Here is a 17,543-nt window from a genome sequence, read left to right on the forward strand (position 1 = left end):
CCAGCTATAAAAAATCTAGCATTTCCTCACGTTTTACCACTAAATTTTAGTGACAGTCAATATGCATAGGCCACTGGCCGATGACAGTTATCCCCTCCCCTCCCCCCTGCTGTGCCATACCACACCCACTCCCCTCCCTTCTTCTCACAGCCATCCATGCCCAAAAGGATTGTGAGCTAGACTTGAGCTGAAAGAGGGGGGTTTCATGACCCTTTAACATGGGTACGGAAAAAAATACGCACCGCATACGCACTGCAAACGGAGTATGTGTGAAACAGGCGTTAGAGGGCAAAACAGGAGCCTTCCAGAGGGAAACCGCACCAGCAGAAGGGGGTAACCAGCGAGTGGTTTCTCCATCTGGGGCATCCTCACATACCCGTTCATCCAACCCCTTCACGTTGGAGTAATTCGATGAAATGGGTGGATAAACATGAGCAGAGAAAGGTTTCCCCCATGATCTCGACACTTGTAGAGATCAGGGAGAAATGCTAAGCTTGCGGGAGGTGAACGTCTGAGATCCGCGAGGATCTCCATGCAGTTATGTGCTGATGCTTTTGAGAACAAAATCAAAGGTTCAAAAACCCAAAAATAAAAGTGAGATGAGCAACACTGCAACACTGTGCATTTTGCCACCATCTCCTGTGTCATTGTTACCAAGCAACAGGGGTAAACAGCTGCTGCTTAGATAATACAAACACACTGTGGTTTGGACCCAAATAATATAATGTGAACACAATCCAGTGGTGGCAGGGGGGAGCAATCGAACTGGGGTTCGAACCAGGCAATCGAAACAAGTGTGAAAGCACCCTAGCAGTTTACAGATGTTAGACAATAATGGTCACAGTTACAATAACTTAGGACACTAAATAGGCCTTTACATAAAGTGTTCTAAAAGAGAAACAAATAAAGTGGGAGAGTATACATACAATGCATATCTAATTTAAATTCTATGGCCAATGCTATATATGTTAATTTATATTTAAAAATTACAGAACATTTTCATGGTTTAATACTGTTTTTAAATTTTTGTAACAAAGTTCAGCACTATTTTATGTATGTTTGTTTTCATTCAGTATCCATTTTTAAAACGATTGGTTAATTAATCGGGTATTGGCCAGCGTGGTCCAACCTAGTTATCATTATCAGTAAAATCCACTATCGGTCGACCACTTCTTGCAAGTGCCTTGGTGGAAGAGTGGAGTAACACTCACAGCAAGAACTGGCAAATCTGGTGCAGTACTAGCTACTGGACACACCAGATAAGGACTGCTACCTTTCATATTGACCCCTTGTTTGTTCACAGACTTATTATTTCATTTCTGTTTGTCAAATGTCTGTGAAATTTGCCCAGTGTATGTCTCAGTTGTTGAATCTTTTTATATTCATACAAATATTTACACATTAAGAAATTTGCTAGAAAAAAAACTGTTGAAAGTGAGAGGACATTTCTGTTTTTGCTGCGCACACACAGAACTCACATATTATAGTAATTAGTTTGAAATAGGGATGTCCCAAGCTGTTCTCAAGGATCGATATCGGGGCTAATCTTTTTTTTTTAACTGATCGGTATCGGCTATCATAAGCCCGATCCTTTGTTTTATGTCAGCTGTCATGCTGGTGTCGTGCAGTAGGTGGCGGTATGCACCTACAAGTGGGCTTGACAACCGCCACTAAAAGGAAAAGAAGAAGCTCAAATGTGGCGTGAGACACGCAAGAACTATGAGGTCTGTTCTGGCGTGTCACACGTGATCGCATTTCCATGTTTAGCATATGATGCACACTTTTGTAACGAATCATTTGAAAGTCATTTACTTACTTTTTATTTGTATCTGTCGTCAGACTATCTGAGACGTCGTTGCCATAACATGTTGGCGTTGCATCTTGCTTCGGATTTGACTGACAGATTGGCTTTCTGACACTGCAAGCTTCATGCTTTCTTAGGGATGCACCGATATCGATACCAGTATCCGATACTGCACTCCTCTACCCGTACTTGTTAAATGCTCCGATATCAAAAACCGATACCACACAGAGTGTGTACAGTACAGTGTTTGTTTCCAGACAAAGAAACACTGACAACAGAGCAAACAGAGAGCATAATGGAGATATCAGAGAAAGATGCCTTTAAAGTAAATGCATCTAGCCTAATTATCAGAATATTAAACAAATTAAATATTCATGTATATATTCATGTTAAAAAGTGATTTCTGTAAAAGAAAATATCTCCCTTTGCATTGAACTTTGAGCGTCGTAACTTTGCAGATGTTGTTTATGCTCAAACAGCAACATTACACACTAACTAAAGTTAGAAAAGTGAAATCATTATCAACCACCCCTTTAAGGTTAGAAATAGGGATGCACCGATACCACTTTTTCTGGAATGAGTCCAATACCGATACTTTAATTTTTGATACTTGCTGATACAGAGTACTGATATTTAAAAAAAAATATTGGGTAGAGAAACCAAAAGAATATGAATCAAATTAGTTGGCTAAATTCGTTTAGCAAATAGTTATTTCCTTCTTTCATATTTTATCTTTCTTTCAATAGCACAGTGGATATTTAGAGCTGCTCCAGCAGGGCTCATTGCTAAGGATTTTTTTCTACTGGACCGTATACATTTTTTTTAGATACATGTAAAATATATTAAAATGTTTAGGTTATTGAATAAAGCAATCAAATGTTAAATGACACTGCATAGTCTTCACTGTATAAATGAAATATAGATTAATCCTTATCAAAGTTACAGAAGTTATTCAGTCAACAACAATGGGTGATTTTTCTTTTCGTCTTTTATTGATAAATGAACATTAAGAACAAAGACAGCAGGAGGTTTATTAGGCTGCTGTCACTTTAAGAGCTGCACATATCTGCACATTTTCTTACTCAACTGTTTATGTTAACTTAAATTTAAGTTGATATAACCGACTATGTGTGACGTGAAACTGTTTTCTGAATTTGTCCGTTCAGGTGCAAGAAGATGTAAAAGACAGTAGGCTATTTGTACTCAGTCTGAGAAGCAGTTTTATGGGCGCGTGCTTTGTTTGCGGACAGAAAACGTCATGTGATTACTGTGCCGGTTTCCTGTAATAATGTAGGAAACCACTCATGTTAAGGCCAATTCACACCGCACAGACACACGCAAACAAGCACCAACAAACAAGTTGGTCGTTGGATTTAGAATTTTATGAAAAATAACTCATGTTCACACTGCCCCAACAGACACTAACAAATGCTGAATGAACATAAATGCAAGAAATACATTCATTATAAGCTTTTCATCGAAAAACAGAGCTCTATCATCGATGCTTGAGGCTTAGACCTTTAAAATGATATATAGTTTGCCAAAGATTAATGATGTTCTTTCACGTTAAATCCATTCATAAACATTAAACTAGTGGGGAAAAAAAAAACGCTTCAGTGCGCCGGCGCACTGGCAAAGGTTAACAGGTTAAGGACTACAACAAACAGCTGGTAGGGACCACACAAACTTCCTCCCGGGTTGGTGACATCACAAACCCTAAAATTTACATAAACCAGGGCCCCTGGGAACACACAAGCAACAAAGGGTGTGAGGCAGTGTTGAGAAGAAGAAGAGTTGTAGTAGAGCACATTTGGGAGTCTGCTAGGGTGACCAGACGTCCCGAAATATTTGGGACAGTCCCGAAATCTGAGCTGTCGTCCCGAATACAGCCCTAATTGTCCCGAAAATTATACTAAAGCAAAATCTTGAGTAGTTATTGTCTGATAAAACATTACAAACTGTCCGTGGAGGTTGAGTTGTCCTGCAGCCAGCCCCCGCCGGCTGCTCATTGGATGCAGCATCTTTTTTTGTTTCATTTTCATCGGCCCTGTGCAAAAAACACGTGTCTGCAAGCTAGTGCGTGTCTGCAGGCTGCAAAGGACACAAGCTGTTGTAGCTCCGCCCTCTTCTTGAAAGGGAGCAGCAGCTCATTTGCATTTAAAAGGGTCACACACAAAACAACGCGTTTTTGCTCACCCTCAAAAAAGGACAATTTTAACATGCTATAAAAAATTATCTATAGGGTATTTTGAGCTAAAACTTCACATACACACTCTGGGGACATCAGAGACTTATTTTACATCTTGTAAAAGGGGGAATTATAACGCCCCTTTAAATCCACTTTTCTTTTTGTTGCAATTATTCTGCTTGTTGCACATACACAATTCAAGAAGTTTATAGTAGTCCCATATTCATAATTGTGACCACAGTGCACAGTCTGTTTACAACGTCTACCAATACATCTGCCAATGTCACTTACTTCATAGTGATACTCTCAAAAAAATCATTCTTGCCACTAATTGAATTTAAACAAACAATTTAAATAAAATATATTTACAAATTTATAAAATAACCATATTGTTGCGAATTACTCTAACACAACATGAATGTAATGGATCCAAGTCCAAACTTGGATGTTAAAATGTGAAAACATGTTATATGTTAAAAAAAATTAACACCTGTTATTTGTAAAGAAAAATATAATCCTTAAGGTTACTTCCCTTTTGTGTTTAAATTTTTTGTACATTTTTATAAAAAAAATTGTCTTTTCTCCAAGTGTCTTGATTTTTTATTTGTTCTACAAATATTTAGGAAGATGGGTACCAATTACATTCGTGTACAGTTCAGTTCCAGATTAGAAGAAAGCACAAATTGATTACTGTACTGATATCAAAATGTCTACCTTGAAAATTGTCCCGAAAAATTATACTAAAGCAAAATCTTGAGTTGTTATTGTCTCAAAAAAGAATGTTTGATGTTGAAATTTGGATCCCTGTTACTTGGCTTAAAACTAAACCATGAAACCACAGAAAGTACAGTTTGGGAGGATCCATAAAACTAAAGCAGTTGCATTAATTTGTAAAGTGCTGTATTTTGTCCTGCTTGGATTTTTTTGTTTCTTTTGTCAGACTGGATGCTTCTTTTGACTTATGGAGCAATTGCACACAATAAATGTTTGAAAATTTAATGTTTTTGACCGTTTATTCAATAGAATTAAGGAAATGTAAGACAGTCAAATAAAGCAAGTAACAACAATTTTATTTGAAATGAGTAAAGTTTATTTAATACACAATCTTAAAATCACAGTTCATCATAATTATTTAATTCATTCACGTCAACTGAACATGGTGAAGCTTAAATAAAATGTTAACTTTTACGTTGGATTTATGTGATTAAATTGGATGGAAAATTGACATGTAATTGAAATACATAAGTTTTAACTTTTGGGGTTAAATATTTTTGCCCCTTTTTTACATTTGAGCTCCTGCCCCAGAGAAACTCTGTACGGCTCTGTATACATTGGATTGATTTTAAAAATGTAATGTACTTGAAGTGTGCACCAAACACTAGGAAAATACAAGTATCGGATCAGGACTCAGTGTCGGCAGATATTCAATATTCAAAGACTTGGATCAGGGACACAACAAACTTGATCGGGACATCCCTACTTTGAATAAATTACTAATATAATATATACAATTGTTATAATATTGATTTGAAACCAATTAAGTGATATAGTGCAAATCATTTATTCACATTAATTATAAAAAATGTAATGTATATGTGTATAGATGAATGAAAATGTATATAATTATACATACATTTAAATACATTTTGATTTATACACACAAGTATGTGTGAGTGTTCTTGTAATATAAATAAACATTCTCCAGCACATTTTTCACTCTATGCACTCTCATATATTGGTACAACAGCATGTTTCTCTACAGGGAGATTAATAATGGTCAAAGAACAGTGAGGAAAATAAAAATCAATGAGGGGAAATGGTACAAATAAGACATTTTACAAAGTAAAAAAATTGAACAAACAGTTCATGTTTTGTCATCTATCAGCACTTGATGGATGAAACATTGGGAGCACCGTCGTTCTATGAACAGAAAGGTTTTGTATGATATTGAGCTCATGAGGCCAGGAAGAATTCTTTGGAGCTTGTTACAGAAGCTTGACTTTTTGGACATAATTTTCTTGGAGACTGTCATCTCATGCAGACTGGTCAAGCTCCAGGCTCAATATTTTCTCTCATATCAGTCTCAATCAGAACGCATATCTGCCAGGCTTCTGTCTAACAGAAGAAAGATGACGTGGGTTTGAAGTCAAACACACCTTACTGTCCAAAGCATATATTCAGGAGGCTTTAGTGGCCCATGCAACGTGAACTCAAGGGTAATGGCCATCACCAGGGTATTGGACATTCACGGCGGTTGAGGGCTGTGATCCGGGAAATATGTGGCGAAGCAAAGAGGAAACAGTATTGTAATCTGGAGAGAACCATGCAGAGAATTTGGACACTTCTTTATTATATTATTTAGGCAGCAGTTCCCTGAAAACATTACATATTTAATTTTTCTTAGTAGGAGTAAACATGATAATAATACCATCAGTATTTACAGTATGTACCTTCAGTCTGTGTGGCCAAATTGAGGGATACAAGCAAAAACCTTGTTTCATTCAGTGTGTGTGTGTGTGTGTGTGTGTGTGTGTGTGTGTGTGTGTGTGTGTGTGTGTGTGTGTGTGTATACATGTATACATGTATGCATGTGTTCTATTTGTGCTATACCCCCCAAGGTCCTTAGCTGCCCATACATAAATATTAACTTTGTGTGCATAACTGTAACTTGACACAGTATGTAACAACATTCTAACTTACAGTGGTTTTGCAAATTTGATTACTGACACATCTCTGGCCTAGTAGTGTAAAATTGTGGTAACTCTCAAGGCCATTTGTTTCTGCATGTGCCTAATACACCACTCCTGAGGCAGCTATAAGAAACTCACTGGCAGTAAGTGAGTCCCAGAAGGCCACTGAAAGCCTTGACTCTTCCACCCCCACCACTCTTTTCTTCTATTCCATCTCTTTCTTCCCCCTAGTCATTTTTAACAGGACTGTAAAACTTCCTTGCAAGGGTGTGAGGTCGGCTTACTGGTCTCCTCATCAGAGTCATGAGTGTTTACTTATGCACTAGTCACATAAGTTTGTTACATGGAGGGTATCTATGGAGGGCATCTACATCTATTAATTAGACTAAGACAATAATACCACCATATTACAGTTTGAAATTTGTCTCTTTCACTGCAGTGGAAATGATGGCCATAAAAGTAGCCATCATGACAAAATAGTCCAAAACATCTGTGTGAAACAAGCCATTCAAATTATACTTCATATACAAAGTTGCACTGAGACAATTAAACATTTATCCAATAAACAGAGAGAGAGAGAAATATGATAGAATAAATTATTTTTCAGACCATCGGCATAAGTGATCTTGTCTAACTGGGTTGAGTTAGTGCCTATCAGAATTACTGAGGAGCACCGGTCCGGCTGCTGTTGGGCCCAACTTCTGGTTTGGACTGGTTAGGAACTGAGGGCGGATACTCAACCCAGTCAGTGGTTTCATACAGCCTGCGGTCAGTCTTCAGTCCAATGTATTGTAGGCTGCAGTGACACACAGTGTGTGTGTGTGTGTGTGTGTGTGCGCGTGTATTATCCACAGAGGTCCCTGACCACCCAAGCACATCCATTCTCAAATGAGCTGAGAAATGTGTTATTGTCTGTCAAAAATGATACACGTTTGACAGATTCGAGGTTAACGGAGGTTGAAAGCTAAAGCACGCAAACTCCTGGAAGTGCAACGGCTGTTTCCTGTAACGGTGTGATACTTTCTTATTTCTCATGACCAAATCAGGAAAGCAACAAGCCAGGTTTAATCAAATCTATTGTTATTTAAACAAATCATAAAAATAAAACGTACATCTTACTTTAGTCCACTTGTACTAACTCTACCTCAGTTCTTTCACATTTTTTTATTCTTTTTTCATTAAAAAGTTCAAAAGGACAGCATTTATTTGAAACAGAAATCTTTTGTAACATTATAAATGGCTTAACTGTCACTTTTGAGCAATGAAATACATTCTTGCTAAATAAAACTATTGCATGAACTATAGCATATTAATAAATATTGTAAAAAATGTTGTTCATTATTAGTTCATGATGCACTAACGCACAAAAAGCTAAAGTAAACAAATTGATAAACTTATTGCCATTTTTTTAACCTATCTTACAGTACATCTTGTATTTCTTATTTCAGTAAGTAAATAAAAATAGGCAGCTCAAAGATTCATACAGTAGAATAAAAGTTATGGTTGGGGGCTAAAAAAGACAGTTGTAGAAATTAAAGAGGTGCATGATTTAGCTTATTGAGCTGTCAATAATTCGTTCATTCTCGAAAACAGACCTAAATGGCACCTATAGTAAATTACACAATTTACAACAAATAACCAGCCTGATCTCACGGCAATTCGTACGAATTCTACGAGGTGGCTAATTCGTACGAATTCATACGACCTCACTCGTATGAATTAGTACGATTTTTGCTAAATCGTACATATTTTACGAATTGCCCAATTCGTATGAATTCATACGAATGACCTACCCCTGACCCCGCCCCTAAACCTACCCAGCACGTGGGTTTAGACAAATCGTTCGAATTCGTACGAATTAGGCAACTTTTTATTAGTCTTTCGAATTCGTACGAATTGGTCGTGAGATAGCGTTGCAAATAACCCTACTGTTTTAATTCAGCCCAGGGATAAAATCAGTTTAAATTCAAAACTGATTTATGTTACTTCTCTGAAATCATTTACAGTGAATGGGTTTGGGAATACCTCTGAATAATTATATCAACTTTACTACAGTCAGGGGACAGAGGAAAACAAGGATGAAAGAACATAACGTAATCAAATAGTAGCAAAAAAAGCACATACCAGTGGTGAGGAAAAGGAAAGGATATCTTTAAACATGTGTCACTCTGCTCCGGACGTGTGGGAGACACAAAACTTCCCACCACTGTAAAACGAGGGTCATTTTCTGTAAAATCTACAGCGGCATTAGTCAGTCTAAGAGTGCATGTTTTTGGAAGGAACACTTGGCCTTGAGGTCAGAGACCTTTTGCCCACACAACACAGCTTCATCCTGTACACGGCTCAAAATCCCTCTGTATATTTTTCTCAGACATTTATGACCGCAGTTAACATTGCATGCAGTGAACGCTTACAAATGCCGCTTTGCTTCCCATAACACCAAAGTTTATGGGCCCAGTCTATGAAAAATACACTAAACATTGGCTCTGACGGTAAAAAGTCACTTCCTAAAGAGACAGAAAGCTGCCCTGCAGCCTGCCACTCAGATCAGAGGTCAACTGCTCTAACCGGGATTGTTACAACACGATCGGTTAGACTTACCGGAGCAGTTGTTAAAAATTAACCAATTACTCAGACCTAAAAATCACGGCTGCGGGCTTCCATAAATATGACCTCTTCACCTCTCCAAACAAGCTGTTTCATCCCCTCCCTCATCTCTCTCTCTCGTTTTTTTCTAATGAGAACAGGGTGAAAAGTGCAAAAACCTACCACAACAGAGCTATAGCAAGTATTTACTGTGAGAACACAAGCCATTATTTTAAAGCACAGAGGCCTGTGAAATTCTGCCAGAGGACAATGGCGATGTGTATGTGCTTGTGTATGCGTGCATGGGGGGGGGTTACAGATTTACAGCTCGAGTCAAACGGCCCCAGTCTCTCATTAGTCCTTATACACACATGCAGAGAAGCGTTCCTCCCCTGTGATAGTTTTAACAGACCCCGGCTGTATGAGCCTCGTGAGGGACACCCGTGGGTCAAAGGCCAAACAAATTTTCTGTCAGATTTACAGGCAGAGCAAGGTTGGTGGCGGTGCAGTAAAAATGTTCAGCACAAGTTCAGCGGTGCAACCCGACCATGCAGCCTGCAGAGGCAGATGGGGTTGGGACAAAGAGTTTTAACTCTAAATAGATCCGTTGCGGCATTTACTATATGGATTTACAGTCAAAATGGCTATAAAGGATGTTCATAGAGTGGAAAGTGCATGTTGGGTATCATACGAGCATGGGTGTTCTGTATGTTAACATTATGATTATGAGTTGGTGTCTACATTAATGAGCGTCTGGTGACCTGCCTTTGACCACAGTGGACCTCTGATTTAGACACAGCCTATCGCTGACCCTAACACACACACTCATGCACACACACACAGATCTGTTAATGGAGTGCTGATGAGGACATGGTATAGTGTTAACCTATCGCTGACCCTTGCCAGATTTCTCTCATGGGAAAGAGTAACACACTTGGACACTCAAACACAGATTTTTAAAGCTATATTAGTCATGACCTCTGCAGTAGTTTTCATACTGAGATAAATCTAAAGGGACATTATTAAAGGGATAGTTCTATAGATATGTATACTAGGGCTGTCACTTTTGTGAAAAAATCCTGTTCGATTTTTGAGACATAAGTGTTCATTGAATCGATTGTAAAATCGATTTTCAATGTCTAAAGACGTTTCCATTTTAAACGCCAAATATGGGCAAATCCACGGACAACTAACAGGCATTAGGACGAACGTAAAGAGGGCGCTTGAGACGCGCACAAGTCAGCAAATATTCTTGATGATTTATTGGTGTGAAGTTTCGTGCACAATGACAAACGAGTGCAACATTCTCGAAAAAACAATAAGCCATAACATAAATGAAAAACATTACCGCAGTCTTCAACATGGCTGTGTTTACAATTAGAAATGTCACACAAATTTCGCCTACGTAGGCGATTGTAGACGCGTAGCCCGAATCTGTATGCATGAGACTGTCTGCATACCGGCAGAATTCACAGTTTTGTTGTTAAAAGAGACACATTATGCAGAAGTATAATTTGCTGTTATGAGTGTTTGTCAGAGCCTGCAGTTGCTGTGTGACACGCGTTCGCTGCGGCGTATCGTGACAAGCTGGACGCGCTCCGAGAAAAGACTGTTAAAATCGATTCCCTATTTTCGTTTTCGAAACTTGCGTTGGTTGGTCCGATTGCACAATCGATTTTCGAACGTAAAGTGACAGCCCTAATGTATACACAGACGCCACATTCAACCGCTCCAGGTAACGTGTCCGCCATCTTGGAACGGTTAACATGACACTGTTCATCACTCACACTAACAAATCAATGAATTTTCATCGAAAATGTCACAGCATTGTGTAGCCCATGGCTGTAAAACCATGGCCCATAATCAAAATGGGATAACATTTAAGAGGTGAGAATGTGCTGCTTTGTGTTATCCATAACTCAAAATGCAATATTATCCCTATGCAGAATTATTACATCAATGATAAACTAAATGCTGTGAAAATAATTTGCTAATGTCTATTGCAGATATAGGTATTTATTCATACATGTGAATAACTGGGTTTCAGATGCAGTCAACTTGCTCTCGAGTGACCACGGACAAGATTTTACCGTTCCAATATGGAGGGCAGCTTACATATTGCAGCCCATAGAAACAGCCACTAATGAGGAATCTATATCTATAGTAGTAATAGTACTCATAATTTACTCACCCATTTTATGTTATCAAACTATTTTATCTTACTGTAAAAAAAAAAATTAAAGATATTTCAAAGTAAGTTGGGGTCCCAAAAAAAATTTCAGTGCAAAACAAAACAGCATTTTTTCTAACACAGAAAGAAAAAGAAAAAAACATGATTTGCCCAATGTATGAGCGTTTCTAATAGGGCTGGGTATTGACACAAATGTCATGATATGATTACATTTCGATTCACATACACATACATTTGGATATCAAGTACAGTACATGGCAAATTTTTATTGATATTACCCCAATTTTTGAAATAAAAACTTATTCAAACATACATTAAATACTGAAGAGCAGTTAATTTTTCTAGCTGACTGATGAGTTTATGGTCATTGAATGGCTTTTCTGAGGTAAATGTTATGTGACATTGTTTACAAGGCAAGCTGATATATAAGCTTTATAACCTTTCCACGGTTGAAGATTACAGGAGACATGATACAGATTTTTTAAGTTGTACTGCATCTTTCAACATACCTTCTGATCTTCATTCAGGTTTATTTTGTGCTATATCTAGTAAAACTGAGTAAAACCAAAACTGTATCATGATAAAATTGACAGAATTTGAGATCTTAGACTTTGTTTCAAAAAGCACAAAGCTTATTGTGATTTATTTATAGGTGGCGAGGCGCTACAATGTTCTGTTTATTCATCAACTGAAAAGAGCATAGGCTAAAAGATTGATTCTTGAGATTAAAAGGTGATGTATGTAACTTTTTTACTCTACTAAAGCATTAAAAATACCATAATATGTTTGCAGATATTTAGGAAACATACTAAGTTCACATACTCGTTTCTCTGAAAAACACTTCTACAGCCAGTTATTTGACTTATTATTTCTTTTGGTCTGTGTGATGCCCACTGCCAGTTCACCCAATAGTATTTCGACACTCTGGGATGCTAGTTGGCAGGAAACACAGCGTATCGCAGCCTTGGAAACGAGCAAATAAACTGGGTAAGAGATTGCAGAATCCACACAACCTAAAAAGCCTTGATTTCCATCTAAAAATCTCTATGAACGAGAGCATAATAAAACGTGGATAAATCAACTCAGTCTGTAAGTCTCCTCTGCTTTCATTGTCAATTTCGCTCATTCCTGTTGCATGTCCTCAAACTGGCAACCCGCTTGAGCGTTGAGTCTGAGGAGGAGGGGGCGGGGGAAACAACGATCTCTGATATTTTGAATTTGGACTGCAGTACCTCATACTGTCATTCTTGATTATAAATCATTATTATTTTTTTACCCAGCCCTAATTTCTAATAATTAGAATAACTACAAATGTCCTCACTAGTTAGTTTTTAACATGTTTTACTTTTTGTGAGGACATTTTCAAATATTTGTCCATCACATAAAAAAATACCTGTTCATTTGAGTTGGATATTTTATTCAGTAAGAACTAAGACGACAAGTGCATAAACTATGTCCAATTCCTATAGGCAAATTAAAAAAAAAGTCATGTGACTTTGATAAAGTGAATAATTCACGCCGACCGCAAGAAATCAAGTTTGTCAGAGTACTCCAACTGCAATTTCTACTTTGCACAAATTTACTCAGAGGTGACGGTTTTGTTTTATTAAACACATGGGATGCTTTATTTTCAAAAAATTCAATTCTATTAATTACATTTACAATATGAATGGAAAGCAAAGAGTGCTGTGAGAAAAAACTTGACCAAAAATAACTATCTCTGTAGAAATTTAAAACGATCTGTGGAATGTCTCCTTGCACAATCTATTTAATATCTTTTCAATAAGTTACAAAAACGAAAAACCGAGGCATTAAATTAGAGGCATAAACCTTGCTTTTCCATTTCCTGACAACAAGAAATCCTCTATTGTCAATTGGTTTTGTACTCAAATATGTCTGTAGTGTAAGGACTAGGCATTGAAGCTACAGAGACTTGCAATGAACAGGAATGTTCTTTAATATTAAAAGAAAAAAGCCACTAATTCCTACACAACCACCTTCAGCTAGAGTTTCCATCAAAATTATAAATGTTGATATGTTTATGTTATGTTTATAAATGTTTTGCATTTGTTTCTATGCATATCAAATAATGAATGTGTGGTGAGAATCCTTTTTTATTGTCTTCTAGTTAAGCTCCCACCACCGTTATGCTGACTGGGCAGGCCAAAGTAAAGACAGGATACACATTTCCATTGACGTCAAAATGCGAATCCTTCCTACAAACTGTGGTTTTGTTGTGGGATTCTTATACACCACCATTATTAGGGGTTTCGGAAGGGTGATATATAGGAAATAAATATATAAATAATCAATTCTGCAGCCAAAAGCCACAACAAAAGGCTCTCATTAGGAATAGAACAAAATGATGAAGGAAATCAACGACGCCAAATTCAATTTCAATTAATGGTAAGTGCAGGAAGAGTTCACATGGGATGCTGAGGTCCCAAAGGACAATTGTGTGAAGCATGCTGTGCTCATCAAATACCAATAGAAGGAACTTCAAATCAATATGGTATGTTAACTAGATGAGCTGAGCAGTACAAGCCAATCTGTTGTTTTGGCTCAGACCTTCGTCTTCAACAAAGTAAAAAAAAAAAAAATCCTTCCAGCAACCAGTCCCAAGAGTATTTTATATTTTATTTATTTATTGACACTGGTCTACGCTAAGATTTGTGTGGAGTCTATCTACAGACTCTGTAATCACACGGTCTCCAGTTGACAGTCTGGCTGATAAGAAGTATTAGATAAAATGTAATATTTTAATGTCACCTGTCAACTCCTAAACCAGAAGGCTAATAAGAAAAGATTGACCTCTGTGTTGCTCTGCAGTCCTGGGTCCTCTCCTCAACTACCTATATCAGAATCTCACACCTGGGCAAGTCATCTTTACATCACTCATCATCTTGGCATATTATTACCCACCTGCTGAGTCTGATCAAGACAGCTCATCACAAGAAGGTTTCATTACAGTATTTCAAGTCAAACACTCCTCTTTGATCACTAAGAGCATGGATTTTTTTTATTATCTTTTTGTCTTATGTCAGCACTCCAGAGATGGTGAAAGGTACAGTACATGCATGGGGATGCCAGGAATGTTTTGTAGGTGAGCAGGTGGAGTTGGAGCTGTATCACACCACACACATAGTAAAGCCTCTGAAATCCTACTCCACTTACACCCTGTCAGCCTGCTCCCAACAGCCCATGAGGCCTGGATCCAGCATACAATCAAAGTCACTGGGGTCCAGTGTTTTTTTGGACCCCACTGATATTCAGTGTATAGACGCCATTAGACGGTGGGAAAACAAAACAAAAAAACCCACACAGAAAGTCTTACAGGTTTCAAATGGTGTGACTGAGTAAATAATGACAATTTTCTTTTTTAGGAAACGCCACAAACATTATTTAATTACACCCAAAAGTTTGGAGTTGGTAATTTTTTTGTTTTTGAAAAAAAGTCTCTTATGCTCAATAAGGCTGCATTTATTTAATCAAAAATACAGCAAAACAGTAATATTGCAAGATATTATTACAATAATAAACTAATATATGTTCAAATGTAATTTAACTCATTTTCAGCAGTCATTACTCCAGACTTCAGTGTCACATGATTATTCGGTTTCACTTTATTTTGATAGTCCTTTTAACACATTCTGTTGCACTCACATGTCTAATAACTCTCATTAGAGTGTTAGTAGAGTATTAATAGACTGGTAGGGTTAGGGTTAGAAAAAGTTGACATGTACTTGCAAAGTTACTTACAGTCAGTAGAATGTCTGTTGGAGGACCATCACAATTAACAGTTAGCAGATGGAAGAAGACAGTCTACTAATACTCAAATGATGTTACAGGTTGGGTGGCTTAGAAAGTGCACGACGAAGGAGATGGTGACAGATACAATGTCTTTAATAACAAACTCAGGAAGATAATGACCACGTTCACACAAACAATAACCGCCGAGGACTGAACAGGGAGTATAAATACACATAGTAAATGAGGACACTAAACAGGAACAGCTGGACAGAGATTAACTAATCAGAATTCTTGGTAACTAATGAGAACTAATACAAACATGACAGAAAACAACTAAACACAATATAAATGCGACAAATGAGAGTTAGTTGTACATGTAGTTGCAAAGTTACTTATAGTCAACAGAATGTTCAAAAGGGACCATCAAAATAAAGTGTTATTGATTATTGTAACATGCTGTTTTGGTGCACACGGTTAAAATTCGTATTATTACCAATTGGAAACAGTTGTGTTGCTCAATATGTTTGTAGAAACCATGATAAGGATTCTTTGATGAATGGAAAGTTCAAAAGAACAGCATTTGTCTCTTTTGATCAATATATTGCATCCTTGCTGAATAAATAATATGTTTAAAAAAAAAAAAAAATCTTACTGACCCCAAACGGTAGTGAAACTGACAGTCCAAAAAAAATATTAAAGTTAAAAATATAAAGATTTCTAATTTTGTTACAAGTCTCGTATGTATATTTGATGTATATAAATTTGAAATAAGTTAAGAAGTTGTTGTGTCTGATAAACAGGATTTGTGGACAAGCACTAAACTTTTTACCAGTCTCCTTCAATCCTGTCATTATGGTTCAAGCTGCTCTGTGGTTAAATGTCTGCTTTGGACCTCTGTTTGAGGAGAAATGGTCAAATGCAGCCAGCTTAAAATCTTCTTTCAAACAATCTTTTAAAGTGGGATTTTAGGAACTAGGCAAATTGTAAACAAGCATAACCTGTAACAAGCAAGCTGCATTATTTCAAATCTGAAGTACATCTTTTAGCCAAGTGCAAAAGTCCATAATAGATAAAAATGGGGGTAACGTGTTTTATGAAAAGTTTTTACCATAGAGTCACATAAAGAAAATCTTCCTTGTAACATCATAGATCTAGATAAGATACAAGCTTTAACACACACAACCTTTATTTACAGAGATTACTAGTAGAGCTATCAGTTAATGCTCTTAAAATAATTTAACACAGGGCATCAGACACTGAGGATTTACAATCCCTGTTTTAAGTGAAGCAAGGAATGGAAGACGAGTGAAGTAAACGAATGGAATGTTTTAATTATATGGCTCTGATTGGGTCGGTAATGAAACCACAACACAATATTATGGCTGGCAGCAGGTCAAGGCACTGATGACCTAATCCTTGAGAGCTCTGACTTATTTACTTTCCTCCTCCTGTTTCAGGATTGAGGGAGATGGAAATGAAGAGAGCAATGGAGCGCCAGGCACCAGTGTTGCAGAAGCCCAGCCTTTAGCTAAGGCCACAGATGGCATTTTTGAACAACAGACAGTTATTCTGTCAAATGATGCTCAAGTCTACAAACACTGGAGAGTTTCATCCAAAAGCCAATTTCTGAAATACTGAAGCAATTCTGCTCTTCATAAAGGATTCCTCATCAAAACACACTCAGGCCTCTTGATGACGGATTGCAGCGTCACAGCTGACTTGAAGAGAACGTCAGACTTCTGGTCCTGGATCTTTTCAGCGACCACTCCATAGAACAAATTAGAGATCAGAGGGGATGAAATTAGTATGAGGGGCAGATTTAAAAAAAAGAGGAAGGGTTCAGAAATAGCCTGGGGAGTCTGATGGAAAAATCAACAGAAGTGGTCTACCAGAACTCCTCTAGATGTACAATTAGTGCCTGAACAAAGGTGAGAGGGTTAAGAAATTCCAGTAAGAGGAACCTTGCTTTTAATAACACAACGTTAAAAAAAAAAAAAAAAAAAAAAAAAAAACCTACAAGAGAATTAGAACTAAAATACTAAAATGATCACTCATATAACAAAAAAACCTGCAACAATCATTTAAAATGGCCATAAAAAGGCCACAGTCTGGAAAGTTTTGAACGAGTCTGCTTCGTCAAATATCATTACTGCTAATGTGAACATGAATATTTATTCATATTATTAATATTTATTAAAACTACACGAGTAAAAATTGTGAAAATATTACTCTTATAAACCGTTTTTTTTTTTTAATTAATCAAATGAATTAAATTTTAAATTAGTCAAATTTACTGTCTGGTTGTAAATATACTATAAAGAAAGATGCATATTT

This window comes from Squalius cephalus, assembly GCF_949319135.1.
Source record: "Squalius cephalus genome assembly, chromosome: 3".
Taxonomy (NCBI): Eukaryota; Metazoa; Chordata; class Actinopteri; order Cypriniformes; family Leuciscidae; genus Squalius; species Squalius cephalus.